The sequence below is a fragment of the Tupaia chinensis genome, unplaced genomic scaffold (assembly GCF_000334495.1).
Source record: "Tupaia chinensis unplaced genomic scaffold, TupChi_1.0 Scaffold146687_1, whole genome shotgun sequence".
Taxonomy (NCBI): Eukaryota; Metazoa; Chordata; class Mammalia; order Scandentia; family Tupaiidae; genus Tupaia; species Tupaia belangeri.
The window spans coordinates 2,764,866-2,781,384 of NW_006206544.1; the positions used below are offsets into that span (position 1 = coordinate 2,764,866).

The following is a 16,519-nucleotide window of genomic DNA, read 5'->3' on the forward strand; positions in this document are numbered from 1 at the left end:
TCCAGTCCTGCTCTCTCTTCTCCCTTTTCATGTATAGAGTCTATACTTGATATGGGTTCAGGAGCTGCCTTGCTAGATTGGGGTGTTAATTTCTATGCTGATGTAAGAGTTTGAAACCAGTAGTGTTCCTTCTGTCCTAGTTATTCTTTAGGCCTGAATGATGAGTAGTTTCACTTGCTCTCTTTGTTGATCTCTGTGGTCCATTGGACATAGCCTGGAGAAATTAAGACCTATGTGACTCATTATACTACAGGGACCCACAATGTCTCCTGTGACACATTCATTTTTTTGCTGTTGCTTGTTTGTTTTAATTGCTTTGGGAGTACATCATGGCAATTGTGGGAAATTATCTCAAAAAAAGATTAAGAGCACATACAATATTTGATACATAAAGCAAAACTTGTCACAAATCCTCTTGATTAATGTGTCTCCACTTAATTACATACATGATATAGAAAGGGACTTCAAAAGGTTCAGAGAAAATGGGTATTATAAAAAAAATTATGAGTAGATTTGAAAAATTTTATACCAAAATAAATTCTTTAATTGATTTTTTCATGATTTTTTGCAATCCCCTCATATATTTATTTACTTATTTTTTTAAGAATTATATTATTTAACTTTATTTACTTATTTTAATTTGACTACAGAGGGACAGAGAGAGAAAGAGAGAAAGAGAAGGAAAGTGAGAAAGAACGTCACCAGGTCCAGGACTTGAACTGCCATTGGCCATGTGGAAATCCAGTGCTCATAACCACCACTCCACCTGTTGGCCACCAAAATCCTCTCATATTTTTAAGCTGTAAAAGAAAGCCACAGAACAATACTGAATAGTACTATACTATTTTTATTTAAAATAAGTATATTTGCATAGAAAATTGTCTGGAAGGCCATGTGCATTATTCACTCCCATTGTAAGTAGATTGTAGGACTATGTGATTTTCTTTTTCTTTATATAATAAACATTAGACTACTTACAAATAAAAAGACATTTCTACTTTGGAAAATAAAAAAAGAAAGTGTTCACTAATCAGTTAAATTCAATAAAAACATTATATTTCCATTATCATAAAAAAGTTACTAGAATACTGCATTTTCATCTAAATTAATTTAGACCCTGTTAATTAATTGAATTATAGTTAAGTGAATTATTCATGTATACAGATGTACACGCATCTGTATACATATTTAGGAATATTTGTGTAAAAAGGTAGTCACATCACACTTGAGGAGGTGAACAAAGACCAGTGGTGGAAGCACTGAGAGGGAGTCCCAGCCCAGAGCAGCTGACCTGGGAGCAGCCTATGGGACTCAGGAGATCACGACCTCATGGTTCAGCAATAATGGGTATGCTTTACAAACATTCTCAAGGAACCTGTGATTTTTTTCCTTTCCTGATTAGTTTATTTGTACAAGACGCTTAAAATATTGGAGTAATCACTACGAACATGTCACAAGCATGGTGACATTGTTCTCTGGCAAGAGCATGATCGAAAATGAATGAGGAAAACAGCGGAATCCAGAAACTACAGAGTTCTAGAAGAAATGATTAATATAAAATAAAATTCAGTAGTTAATTAAGTTTAATTAAGTTAAATTAAACTCTACCAGTAGAGATTTTGTTAGGTGTGAGATCATAATTTGTATTCATTTCATTTCAGAATTATATATTTTCTTTTAAATGGAAAAAATCTAGCATTTTATTCTGAAGTATAAGCTCTCTGATGACATGATCAGTATAAATCTCTCTCTTCCCTTCTGGTCTTCATCCATCCATCCCTCTCAACATCCTATAAACATGTAGACAAAGAATAAAGGAAGTTTTATTATTCAAGCAAGTGTGGGGTAAACATTTTGGAGTTGGGGAAAATTTTACAGCATAGGTCAATTTTTATTATAAACTCAGTTGTATTTCAAATTATATATACTTATGTATATATTTTAAACTATACATACATAGATGTATGCATATATAATTATGTGTACACACATATGTATAAATTGTTATGATTTAATAATGTATTTCACTTTTTTTCTTTTTTTTGAGAGAGATTCGCTATAGGGCACGTGTGCTCACCAGAAAGACAGAGAGAGACAGAGACAGAAAGTGAGAAATCACCCCCCAGAGGGGATGGCCACGCCACAGTCCCTTCTCCTCCATTCTCCTCTTGGGATCTTAGGCATGCATGCACACGTGCCCCGCATGAGTTTAAGCCACTGGGTCCAGGACTCGAACTGTGGTCGACTACATGGGAGTCCAGCGACATAGCCATTACACTAACTGCTGGTCCCCGTATTTAATTTCTTCAACCCACCAAGCTAATTTATTCTTATCCTAGTATCAGCACAGGGTTGATTTCCTTTGTAGGGAAGTCCTTTCATCTCATGTTTGTATGGTTGGCTTCTCTTCCAGCTTCAGGTCTCTGCTAAGACAACGTCTCTCCAGAGAGCCTTTTCTGACCATGCTATTTAAGCAGATCCTGATCTAGGCCGCACCTTTTAGTATAGTGTCTTGGTCAGCATTTTCTGAACTTATAATTTTATGTTTATTTGCCTGTTCCACGCTTCTTGTTTCTCTCACCCTTTAGCTTATCAAATCCATGGGACTATAACTCTCTTGTTCACCACTGCAAAACTGTTGAGGGAAAATAAATGGTTCAAAGTAGACAATAATACATACTCAATGATTAAACCAATGAAAAAAATAGATTTATAAACGTACGTGGAATAAGTGTATTTCTAGTTATACAATATTTAAATAATGTTGTGAAATGTAGCATTTTTTTTCCTTAATACATGAGTTCTTTTAAGTACATGGTAGAAACTATGGAATTACAGGTGTTGTAGAGGTTTTGTTTTATAAAGGACTTTATTTCAATTAATATTATTATTAATATTTTACTTTATTGAGTGCCTGTCAATTTCCAACAGGAAGATGTGGTCATATATTTCTCATTGAAAAATACCAATGGAGTATTTTATTTACATTGGGGGGGCAGGCAGAAAGTGGTGTAGTAGTTACGGCACTGGACTCTCACATGAGTGACTGCAATTTAAGTCCTAGACCTGGTGACTTGAAAATTACACCTGACATGTGTGCGTGCATGCCCAAAATCCCAGGAGGAGATTAGAGGAGGAGGAATTGCAGCATGGCCATCCCCCTGGGGATGATTTCTCAATTTCCTTCTCACTGTCTCTCTGTTTCTCTCCAGCGAACACACATGCCCTATGGCAAAAACCATAAAAGAACAAAAATCACAAGGTACACCAAATCTGAGCCACTTAAAAATAATCATTAAAAAAAGATTGTGTGTGTGTTTTCTATAGGACACATGCATTTGCAGGAGAGAGACAGAGCCAGTCTCTCTTCTCCATTGTTCTCTTGGGAATTTTGGGCACACATATACATGTGCCCAGTGTGTTATTTAAGCCACCAGGTCCAGGACTCAAACCACAGAGTTGACCATATCAAATCCAGCTGCCTTAACCTCCATGCCACCTGGCTGACCTCAATATGTGTAAATCTTAAGAAGTTTGCCAGTAATTATGCTGGGAAAGCCAGTATATTTTGCACTAAGATCAAAACCATATATCTGTGCAAAAGAAATGTCTGTTTAATAACAGTAAATTCTATTATAAGAGCTGTATTTATATATAATATATAAATATATAGTTTGAAGAGTTTTTTGTATTATTTTTGTCTTTACAGAAAAAGTCTTTAAAATTATTTAGAATATTTAACTGATTTGGCTCCTCTGGGACCAGTGACAGTGCCAAACTTTAAAGCTTATAATTTGTATTATTGTTTTTTTTTTTTTTTGTGAAGGGCAATAAATCATTTAGTCACATGTTTTTAAAATGTAGTTAATGTTTTGAATATAAATATTTTATGTAATAGCACTTTCAGAGAAATTACAATTTTAATGATTTCTTATGATCAAAATAATGATGTAAGAAGAGACTATAGTTAAAGGATAATTTCAGGAACAACTAGAACATTAAATGTAGCATTAAGCCTAGGGAGACTAAACCTTTTGTATATAATCAAAATAACAATAATTATCAATAATTTATGGATTAGATTCAAATTGTTTTAATAGCCTTTAATCCAGAAATTCAGATATAACACTGTATACACACACGCACACACACACACACACACACACAAACACGCCGTTTTAGCAAGTTTAAGCACAAGATACTTTACTGGAGAAAAATAGATAGATCACATTTTTTGGAAGGCTGAAAAACAGCTTGTATTCTAAGCTTTCAGAAATGACTTCAAACCACAGCAGAACCAAGAGAACTACTGTGGCTGCTGCTATCAGAAGAATGCAGAATGTAGACGCCCACCTTGCCCCTGCTGCTCTCCTCTGCCTGCGCAACTGCCTTCCAAATCAAAGAGAAATCCAAATCACACCTGGAGACCCAGCTACAAGGGAATAGAGGATAGGTCCTTTTTAGTTTTGAAGCTCTGCAGCTTGAGGGGATTGGAGTAGATGGTGAGAGAACCTATCCAACTCTTGTGACATCACAAAAAAATTAGATAAAAAACATCAAGAGATTATTTTGTACCATGCATTTTTTTTTCAGTTTAATTGATGTCACATTCATTTTTCACAACATTAAATATGATGTCACACTTTTGAGTGGCACAATTAAATGTATTGAAATAATTTATTTATTTTGAATGAACAAATCTGGGTCTCTAAATATTACAATCACATGGTACCTGGTAGCATATGACATACTCATTGTCTGTTTCTTGAATGAATGGGTATCATTTCAGAACCCAGGATGACAATAACCATACCATCTTAAACACATGGTAGTTTTCAAAACCATCATTATTCCTACCCAAGAGAAGTAGGGTATGGAGAACCTAGAGAAGTGTTTTGGGAGTTTTATGGCCTATACTGGGAAATAGTATGGGTTAAGCAGAATAGATTTTGCTCATGTTCGGCTGGAAAGAAAAAAATCAAAATCACATTTAAAGGCAAGAGAGAAAGGACACTAGAAAACAGTGCAGATGGACCTGGCAGCAATTCTGTTTGTGGATAAGAATTTTGAAGCAGTCTTCACCATAACATGAGAAGAAATTGAAGCCTATTTTTCTACTTGCCCATAGGTCTTTTGCTTCTAGGCTCTCATTTTTGAACTGCTAATTGTTTACAAAGTATAATGTTATTTTAAAATTTAACCTTAGCAACATATTTTCCCTAGATGGAATGAATAAACATTAAGTGGGGACATGATGCATTTGAAGTGTTTTCATTAGAGCAGTTGACAATACAGCTTAACTGAATGAAATCCTTTTCAACCATCATAATACATGCTTTCAGTCAGTGTTCAGCTCTGTTGAGCTATCTGAAATAAAAGTAGTTCTGTGAGCATCCAGATCTTCCCCATTCTCTTTGGTGTATGGAACTGGAGTAAAAATTTTCTTTTTAAATTTCCTATAAGAAATTTCCTAAAAAGGCAACTGGTTAGCTTATGATCCTCTCGTTTCACTAACCATGCAGTTTGATCTGGAGTGCATCAACAACTTCTAAGAGTCCTGGCCAAGCCATTGCATCTCCAGCTCTTTGTGAGATACAGACACTGCTCACTCCTTTGCCAGTTTTACATCTTGTATCTTCCATCATTAGGAAGGTTGTAAGTCGTGTTTAGTACATCACTAATTACATTATTGCTCAACAAATGACTCATATTTCTGTGCTTCTAAAATACATACACTATATAAGACAAGATAGGTCAGCTTGACAAATGTTGACTTTGACTAGAAATAATTTATGGGTACTGCATTGGCTGAGATAGATTAAACCCATTCACACTTACCATCATCATTTATTTTCTCCCTAAATTTTTAAATGATAACAAATCAATGAAAATGAGTATCTACTCTAGAGTAAGCAACTGTCTTGGAATAGCTAGCTATACTGTTAAAGGGAAGGGCATCTCAAATTATTCATTTTTCTGCATAAAGACTAGAATGTAAAGGAATAGAGACGTGTGTGTGTGTGTGTGTGTGTGTGTGTATGTGTGTGTGTGTGTGTGTAATTTACAGAAATAGACAAAACCATCACCTTATTTGGATAGTTGAGTATTTGCTTTAACAAATGAACTGGTTGATCAAATAATCTAATGGATGAACTTGTAGTCATCCACATAGTCTCTTGCAAGACTGAGGAAGCATTTCTGTTTAAACTGTTTTTTAGAGGTTGATCTAAGCAAAATTGTTTCTTTTTCCTAAAGACAGTAAGGTAGACTTTTCTTATTTTCATTATTAACACCTTCAGAAAGACCTTAAATTTAGAAGGTCTGAGGAAAAAAATGAAAAAAAAATTTTTTTTTCTTGTATGTATGTTAGGAATCAAACACCATGCTAAATCTTTATTCTTTCAAACATAGTTCACTAGGGTCAGCCAGGCACTGAAGACATAGCAGAGAAGGTAGGAACGCAAGTTTCTGGAGTTTACATCCTAGCAAGTAAAGGCAGACATTAACTATGATGAATAAGTAAATTATGTAACATATTCCAATGTGATAAGTGCTATGAAGAACACAGAACAGAATAAGAGGGAACAGAGATGCCTAAAATGGGGCTGGATTTTGTTGTTGCTAGTGTTATAATGCATGTGCACACCAGAGAGAAACAAAGAGAGAGAAAATGTGAGAAATCCTCCCTCTACCCCTTGTGCCCTCCCACTTCCCCAGGGGTTAGGATGAACACACTGCAATCCCTTCTCCTCCATTCTCTTCTAAGGGTTTTGGGCATACATGCACATGTGCCCCACATTTCTCAAGCTGCCAGGCCCAGGACTTGAACCATGGGTAGGTCATGTTGGATCCAGCTGTCTTAACCACCACAGCACTGACTAGCCCTCTGAAATGTTTTAAACTAATGGTCAGGAAAGGATTGAACCTATAGGAAGATGGGGACAGTTACAAATGCACAAGTTCATTCCATCTTCCCTGGGTTCTTCTTTTCTTTGCTGGTCCCAATGTTCAGATTCTCTGTGTTTCTTTTTACTATTTGCTTTCTAGTTTGAATTTGTGTCCCCCTTTTTTTTCCTGCAAATAAGCAAGACCTTTCCATGTGTAATAAAACTTTTCCCTTCTCAGCTCAGATCGAAGCCATTTTTTGCAAACTCCTGGCTCAACCACTATTTCCTACCATCTGACTGGAGAAACTCCCTTCCACTGTTTTCTTCATACAGAACACTTAGCTAAACAGCCAAAGTCATGTGAACATATTAATTTCTCTTTAGACCCCTCTATTTCCCTGAGTGAATAGAATTTTAAAATGAAGGGGATTAAGTAAACTACCTTTACTGAGAAATATGTTTCAAAGACTGTGATGACTGCTTTGTATTTATTCATGCAAAAATCCAAAGAAGTTGGCATTATTACCACATGCAGTTGAGAAAAATGAGACTCATTAAGAGATTGATTAATGGGTTAAATCTAGGCTAAATAGTTTTTAAAAACAGAAAAGTATTTATTTTCGCAATCCCCTCTCTCAAAATCGTTATCCCAATCCCTGACACCCTTTTTATTTATAACCTATTTTCAGAAAATATCAATTTTAGGTATTTGTGAATGTTATGATACTTGTAACTTTTTTATTTGTTTGTTTGTTTGTTTTTGAGAGTTTTTTGCTATAGGGCAGGTGCACTCGCCAGAAAGACAGAGAGAGACAGAGAGACAGAAAGCGAGAAATCACCCTCTGGCGGGATGGCCATGCTACAATCCCTTCTCCTCCATTCTCTCAGGATCTTGGGCATGTATGCACATGCGCCCGGCATGAGTTCAAGCCACTGTATCTGGGACTTGAACCACAATCGACTACATGGGAGTCCAGCAACATAGCCATTAAACTATATGCTGGTCCCTGTAACTTGTAACTGTTGATTTCAGAGTTACATTTGCTGTTTATGGCAAAATGCATTTGAACATAGAATTGTAATTTTAAAAGCATACGAAAACTTACACTGTACGTCAGTGGTCTCCAACCCCTGAGGTGCAGCCCAGTGCTAGTAAATGACTTCTGCCCCATTCCTTGCCCCCTGGCCATGCAGCAGTAGGTAAGCAGCAGGAAAATACACAAAATTTCTTCTGTGTTTGCAGCCACTCCCCTTCACTGACATTGCCATGTGAACTCTGTCACTTGTCGAATCATTAGTGGTATTGGATTCTTATGGGAGTGTGAACCTTATGTTTGTGTGATTGTTTCATTGTGTATTACAATGTGATAGTGGTAGACATGGGGTGCACAGTGAATGTGGTGTGCTTGGGTCATCCTGGCACCAGTAACCACCCTCACTCTCGTGTGTGGAAGGTTTGTCTTCCAAGAGGCTCGTTCCTGGTGCTGAGAAGATTTAGGATCACTGTTATACTGGCATTTTCATATTTTTACTTTTTTAACAATTCTGTAATGATGGTATTATTATTATCTTTTTATTATAGGGGAACAAAATCAAGTTTGTAAAGGTTTCATGTAATGTCCAGAGTAACATGTTTAGAAGTAGAGATTCTAAGATAATAAAAACAAGGAATAGGTCACTTAATTTCTTTTAACAAAGTATTGATCAAAACAAAGCCTTGTTTAATTGGTTATGGTGAAAAGTATTGTTTAGGTTTAGATAAAGCATAATGGTAAAGATTAAAGAAGACATTTAAGTAAAATTACATGGAAACCATATTTTATTTTCTTTTAAAACATGATTTTGGGGACCAGCAGTTAGCATAATGGCTATGTCGCTAGACTCTCATGTAGTCGACCGCGGTTTGAGTCCCGGACCTGGTGGCTTAAACTCACGCTGTGCACGTGTGCATGCGTGCCCAAGATCCCAAGAGGAGAATGGAGGAGAAGGGATTGTGGCATGGCCATCCCCCCGGGGGTTGATTTCTCGCTCTCTGTCTCTCTGTCTCTCTGGTGAGTGCACGTGCCCTATAGCAAAATCCTCTCTTAAAAAAAAGATTTTGTAAATTTATTTTATTTCTTTTATGAGAAGAGAGAGCATGTGCAAGAGAAAGAGAGAGAAATGTGCATTTGAAAGATCTCTTTACTCTGTGAACTCCTCTCTCCAGCCCTGCCCTCCAGCTAGTCAGAATCTCAACTGTGCTCAAGCATGGCATGTTTCAGGTGGACTTGTGATCCAAAGCCACAGTTAGCCATGTGGCTTCCTGTACTATAGATCAGTATGCCAACACCACTGCCTCCTGCATCACTGCAGCTGGGCTGACTTTCATTTTTATTTTAAAAATTTGGAAAACTAATTATTTGTACAGCTTCAAACAAAGTTGGAATTTTATAGAGTTAACAATATTATAACCACATGTGTTAATATGCTTCTAATATTCCATGTGTTTTTCCATTTATGCTTAAATGTTTTGGCAGACAGACATCCACAGACATAGATATGACACACATTAAAAAACACAGCTTCTAATTTAAAACAAACTCAAACTATAAAATGTGCCTTTACATAAAAAATGAATTTATATGCTTTAAAAACCCTTCTTTTAATATTTTTAAAATGTAGGGTTTGAGCTTGAATGTTGCTTTAAGAAAAGTACTCATGTTATTACAAAAATAGAACTTGTGCCTGTGATGTTGCAGTTGCCATGGTTACTACAAATTTGTTACTTAATAGCAGAGCAAATAGATTCATAAACATGCTAATTATATCTGATACATTTTCCAAACTGTTTTATATGAATATGCATATAGTTTGCATAAAAATGAATGTCCTCATCCAATAATTTTGCAAGTTTGAGAAGGGCTTGCTGTGTTCTCTATGATGTAGTATATGACCATCTTGACACAGGAAAAAAATTTTTCAAGCAAATAATTTTATGACTTACAGGTAGGCAACTGTTACGATTAATATAAATAATGGAATAATTTTCAAATGCTTAGTACTTTAATATCCAGTCAGTCTTTGAGAAGGTTAAAATTTGGGATTTATAATAAAACTCTTTTTGTTCTGACATTCTGTTTAAATAAATATTAAGAAAGAGGCAGGTATGACAAAGAAATGAATATGCTTTTTTTTTTTACATGAACCCGCATGCTGTAAAATTTGTATGTTAAGATGAAAATGATTCTGTAACTAAAATATTTTCCTCTCTGTACCTTAAGTACAGTCACCTGTTAGTTTATCAATAGGGATATATTGAGAAGCAAGTTGTTAGACAATGTTGTCATTGTGTGAACATGATAGACTGTACTCATGCAAACCTATTTTGTATAGATTGCTATACACCTGGGTTCTATGGTCTAAACTTAGAAGGCCACTCCATTTATACAGTCCATCATTGATCCAAATATCCTTCCTCAGTGAGTGACTGTATTGTACTTGAGAAAGTTGAATGCATACTGAACATTGCAAAAACTCCATGAACTTGTTGTATCTTTTTCTAAAAAGCAAAGCCACCAACATAATGAGCAGGAAGGAAAAGTCACATACAGTTACAAAACCATGAGTAGGGGGAAAGTTGGCCCAAATTACCCATCAAATGAGCCTATGATATAACTCAAAACAGACACAGGAAAGAGGGTATGACCTTGCCTGAGAAAGAGGATTTGCTTGGGAGATTTGTGACTTCAGTTAGGGCCTTGTGTAGCTCTCTGATGAAAGAGTGGGAATATATGTGTCTCTACAGAGTTCTACCAAGGAGGGGTCTTTGCCCTAATGTTGTGACTAAGGATGTTACCACTTTCTCCTTAAAACAATGACACTCCTTTTTATGTCTTTTGATGAGACTGTCGGTAAGAATTCTAGCTAGATCCTGAGAAACAAGAGGATATTTAGCAACTTGCATGAGATTAGCAGTCGGCCCCTTATTTATGTAGGCTATGATTTTACTTTCACAACCAAAGTACATAGAAGTCGGTTGCTATATTTCAGATGTGTAAGCATGTCAGGGATACTGACTGAGAAATCTGCTCTGTAGCTCACTGTCACCTAGTGATTGATATCAGCTGTAACAAGATAAAATGTTATGGCATCATAATTCTGTTTGATGCAAGGTAATCTTTGATCTTTTACTATCAATAGAAGATTATAATATATACTTAGTGTGATAAATAATACCCTTTCACCGATGTCAGAGAAAGAGCAAGTTAAATTGTTAAGGTTTCCAATAGCTAACATTTTATTTGCATTTTCCTAAAGACTGAACACCTTATAGACTAGACTCCTAAAATGTATTATTGTTAAATTATTCCAACTTCTATTTGCTAATAGTTAATTATTAATTATTCTGTCTTCAAAACTAACCAAAGGGTGCATTTTAAAAACTATTAAATGCATAGCCTTGGGGTAAATTTTCATTGGAGGGTATTATGGCACCAAGGAGCCAATTAGAGACATTAATTTGCCAAAAGATCATGTAAATTTAGAAAAATCAGGAATTGACTGTTTGGTATGTGAAATATCCTAAATAGTTTGAAAAATAACTTCCCTCTCTTTTAGAATATAGAGTCTAAACTCCTTCCACACCATATAGCACATGCATGTAGACATGAGCTCTTAATATTACCTTTAATCATTATTAATTGAAGTTCTTTACGTAATTTATGATCTTATGGTTTTTATTAGGTGTCCTTGTCTTCCTAGAAAAAGTCCCAGCCTTCAATATTTAGTTCAAATGCATCTGATTCCTTTGTGAGGCCATTCCTGAGTCTTTCTCTGTCCTTCAGAGAAGGTAGTTGCTCTCCTTTCTGCTCCCGTGGGACTCTGACCATGGTACCATTATTGCTGTTTCTCCTTGCCTTATGATGGCTTGTTTATGACCTCCAGGAGACTGTGGTCTTCTTGGGCTGGGGACCAGGTTTTGATCATCCATACCTTTTGTGTTCACTAAATACTCACTGAATGTTTATTGGCTCAGTTTCTGAACACGGGAATGAGGAGGCCACATGGTATGAAAAGTAGAGCTGAGAAAAGGAAATGGAAATATGATCATCTAATGAAAGGAAGCACCGAGTCTAGTTCTGGGGTTGATCACTTCCATCTCAAACCTTACGGCTTCATGAACATACTGCCAACTGGCAATCATTGCACTGGTTTGAGGATTTTCTACGCCCCTTAACTGTTCCTTTTCTCTGGGTAGTGACCATTTGTAAAGATCCTTCAGTGGAATTCTCTGATCTGATTCTCACACTGTCCTTGACAAACTGGTCAGGTATCATCGTTCCATTTTTAAAGAGCAGGACACTGCAGCTCAGAGGGGTTAATGGTTTGTCCAGAGTCACACAGCTAAGAAATAGATTGTAAACACAGGATATCTGACTCTAGATACAGGGCACTTTGACTGATGCCACAGCCTATCCTGAGGCTAATTAGAAATACTTGGCTTATTCAGGAATTGTCTATATTTTAAGTTCTCGATTAGTGTTTGGACAGCTACAGAATAAGGAGATTCAGTGATGTTTATGGCACAAATGAATATTGGCTAACACAGATCATTTTTAGTTCTTGTTATCTGAAATGATATGAGTACATTAAAAAACAGGAATTCTGAATTCTTGGGGCAACACTTCCAGTCTGTTTCTGTACATTCCTCTAGTTAAAATTTATTTACGAGCTGAAAGAATTTTAGAAATAATTTTCTCTCAAATAGAGATAAGTTGAAAGGATTCTCCAAGCTCATCTTCAGTGTTAGTTTTGTACGTATGGGCCATTACTATTTGTCTGATCTTTCTGTATTTGTTCCACTTGCAAAAGGAAAGTATCTCCCAGAATAGTTGCTTCCCTGAGACATTTTGCAGAAACATTGTTCTGAGAAGCATACGAGGTGTCATCTTTCTGTAGCAGGTAAGAATCTGGATTTTTTTCTACAGTTGCTGAGCAGTACTCTAAAACTAAAGCTTCAATTAATTTCGATCTACAAATGCTGTTGGTTATAGTAACTTAGAATTGTATACTTTATAGCTGGTCAACTTAAAAAACTGTCTGGTGAAACTTTATCTGTTTATCCAAGGAGAAATTGTAGCCTAGAGAGGTTAAAATTTTCATCCAATGTTACATGGTTAATCTATGGTACAACTAGGACTTGGGCCTAGATTATCTTTTTCCTATTCAATGTTCTTTTACTAAAAAATCATGCATCTATTGCAATATAACAAATGATACTCTGTATGATAGTAGGTTGGGGAAGCTGCAGCTATGTCTGTGAGGCTGTGCTAATGATTCTGTCACAGAAAGATAATTTCCATATTTCTTAGAAATGGCCTCTTTATTGATATGTGTAAAAACCATGTTCCAAATACCTGCCCGGTAACTAAATTATTAACTATACAAGGGGACTTCAAAATGAACTTAAAAGATAAAAAAGTAAGCTTTATTCCTCAAAATAAGTTTCACCAAGTTCAAGATACTTTTATAAATGATGATACCAGATGTTCAGTCCATCCTTAAAGAACCAAGAGTCCTCTGAGGACCCTAGGAATTTAACCATGTCAATGCAGTCTTAGTTACATTATTAACTAAAGAAATACAGATGCAGGTGTGTCCTGACACGTTCAGTGACCAAGATCTTGGGCACGCACGCACACGTGCCCAGTGTGAGTTTAAGCCACTGGGTCCAGGACTTGAACTGCAGTCAATTACATGGGAGTCCAGCGACATAGCCATTTCACTATCTGCTGGTCCCATACATGATCTTACTGTTGCAGAAACATTCTTTAACCAATAAGTCAAAAGTAAATACCCCACCAAATGACTAAAATTAAGAGAAGATAGACTGAAGACTGAGCAGCAGGGAGAAGTACAGAGCTGCAGAGAGAGCAAGTCTCATCTCCTCCCACACACCTCTGAATTCTCAGTTGAAATCCCACAGCTCAGCCCAGGTATACCTATTCCCTACAAACTGTGAGGACTTTATAATATCCAGTTCCAAAGCCAAAAGCACATATAACTTGATGAGGATCAGGGAAACAGAACTGCAGAGTGGCTTAAACTCACACTGGGCACGTGTGCGTGCATGCCCAAGATCTTGGTCACTGAACATGTCAGGACACACCTGCACCCCTTGTGGATCACTTCCTCCTGCACACTTCTGAACACTCATAATTAACTCCAAGAAATTAGGAAGAAATATATAATCCATCAAATGACTAGAAACCACCACAGAGGCACAAGAAATATGAAAAACCAAGAAAATATCTCTCCCCCATGGGAAAAGAACAACTCTTTATCACCCACAGACAGTACAGTGGAACTAGTGGAAATGTCCAATAAAGAAATCAGAATATTAATAGTGACAAAACTAAAAAAGATGCCAGAGATGAGAGACAATGAACTCCAGAAGGTTCAAGAGAAAAGAGATGAGTTCCAGGAGGTGAGGAAGTGCTTCCACAAATTGAAAGAAGAAATATACTCTATAAAAATGTATCAAAGGGAGCTGTTAAAAGATGAAGGCTGCAATACAGGAAATCAAAACTTCCCTCAAAAGTATTAAAAGCAGATTAGACCATGCAGGAGATCAAATCTTGGAAGTTGAAGACAAAACCTCTGACTTAGAAAAAAATCACCAAAAAGACAGAGAAAATGGGGGCCAGCAGGCGGCATGGTGGTTAAGGACACTGGACTCCCACATGACTGACCATGGTTCAAGTCTTGGACCTGGGGGCTTGCTTTCTCACTTTCTCTCTCTCTCTCTCTCTCTCTCTCTCTCTCTCTGTCCCTCTCTGGCCAAATTAGACTAAATGAATATAAATATATTAAAAAAAAGACTGAGAATATAACTTCCCAAATTGAGCATAATATATGATAAATACTAGATACTTCCCAAACCTAGAGAGGCACCTAAATATCCAGACCCAAGAAATACAAAGGAGAGAATAAAACCAACTCAAGAAGATCTTCTTCAAGGCACATCATAGCCAGATTGGCCAAATCTACAGACAAAGACTAGATGCTAAAATTGGCAATAGAGAAATGTCAGGTTACTTACAAAGGTTATCCCATCAGGCTAACTTCAGACTTCTCATCAGAAACAATGCAAGCAAGGAAATAATGGGAATATATATTCAAAGTGTTAAATGGAAAAAAAATTTCAACCATGAATACTATACCTGGCAACATTATCCTTCATAAGGGAAGAAGAGGTAAAAACATTCTTAGGTAAACAAAACCTGAAAGAACTTACTGACACCAAACCAGCTCTTGAAGAAGTTCTAAAGGGAGTGCTTTACCAGGAAAACTAAAGATACACAGATAGAAATATGGGAACAAAAAACAACCAAGAAAATAACCAACTTAATGGTAGGTACAAGTCTGGAAATATCAATAATTACAAATGTTAACTTCGAGGATTTAAACAGAAAGATCGGACCATAGTAACACTGCAAATTTAACAGATGAGAGATTAATTACATGAGACTGAACTAGTGAAATTAAATGTTATGACTTTTGATGAAAACATTACTGATTTTTTTGGCTATACTTTGTTGTCTAGAATTAAGGATTTTGCTTTCTTATGATTGTTTATAGGTTCAGCAATTTGTTAAAATGTTTGTTTGTTTTAAATTGAAACATAAACTTTTCTCTCTTCCTGACCGCTCTGGAATTGGAAAGTATTTGTGAGTATTCTTATTGTGGCAGAAGAATTATTTGCAAAAGTTCAGTAATACCTGTTCCCTTGCATGAGAAATGGGAAATACTGGTTATTGCCAGGGCTTTGACTGGAATGTCATATCTGAAGATATAACCAGAAAACTATAGAACTAAGGGAGCTCTCAAGAAAACCAGCAGAAGCTCTTGGAAAGATTGCCTGGCACCATAAACAGTTCTGCCTGGCTGAACAAGCAAAATACCTTGAGCATCCTAAAAAACTGTTGCCATGACCTTTGCTCTTAGCCAGTCCACTTCTGCTTGGACTGGACCACCTCTGGTAGCCATTGTTTTCATTGTGCTTTGTCTTCAGGATCATGCAGATACGCCATATTTCATCTGTTGTTACAATGCTTTGAATAAAGGCCCCAGGTTCTTTATCCTCCTTTTTAACAATTTCCATTGAAAACTCTACTCTTCTTCATACCTTCTTCATGCAACAATTTTGTCACCCACTGAAGAAAAAGTGGTACAAGTCAATGAGATACTGACAGTTTTATAAATACATATGTACCTGTTTCTATCAGAAAGAGGTTGAGGGCAAACTTGGCTTTCTTGTGCCTGTGATTTGGTTTCTGTTAAATGATGAGCTATAATCGATTTGTGTGTCAACTAGGAAACCTCAGACTGTTTTCAGCTATTTCGCCTGCAATTCAATAAGTAGCAATATTCACAAAGAGCATTATCAGCCCTTTTCTAAATAATCAATCATAAACTAAAGAGAAAAAGACTGTTTTTAATGGAATATTGAAAAAAGAGGAAGTGACTAAATTACTTGGGTTAGGGGGAGTAAGCTTAGTAACTGTAGAGCTGTCTTGTAATGGATCCAACTTTCTTAGGACTTTGTTATATAACCTTATACTGTTAAAGGTGCCAGGGCAGAAAGCAGAGTA

General features: G+C 36.3%; 1 long non-coding RNA gene across 1 annotated transcript in view; it reads left to right on the forward strand.

Annotated features, from left to right (window-relative positions):
• LOC102481157 (uncharacterized) overlaps positions 1 to 16,519 on the forward strand; it is a 75,243-nt gene that overhangs the window by 13,866 nt on the left and 44,858 nt on the right. The window contains exon 2 of the long non-coding RNA XR_337480.3: positions 12,738 to 12,827. This is a non-coding gene — a long non-coding RNA (uncharacterized LOC102481157). The remainder of the gene's footprint in view (positions 1 to 12,737; positions 12,828 to 16,519) is intronic.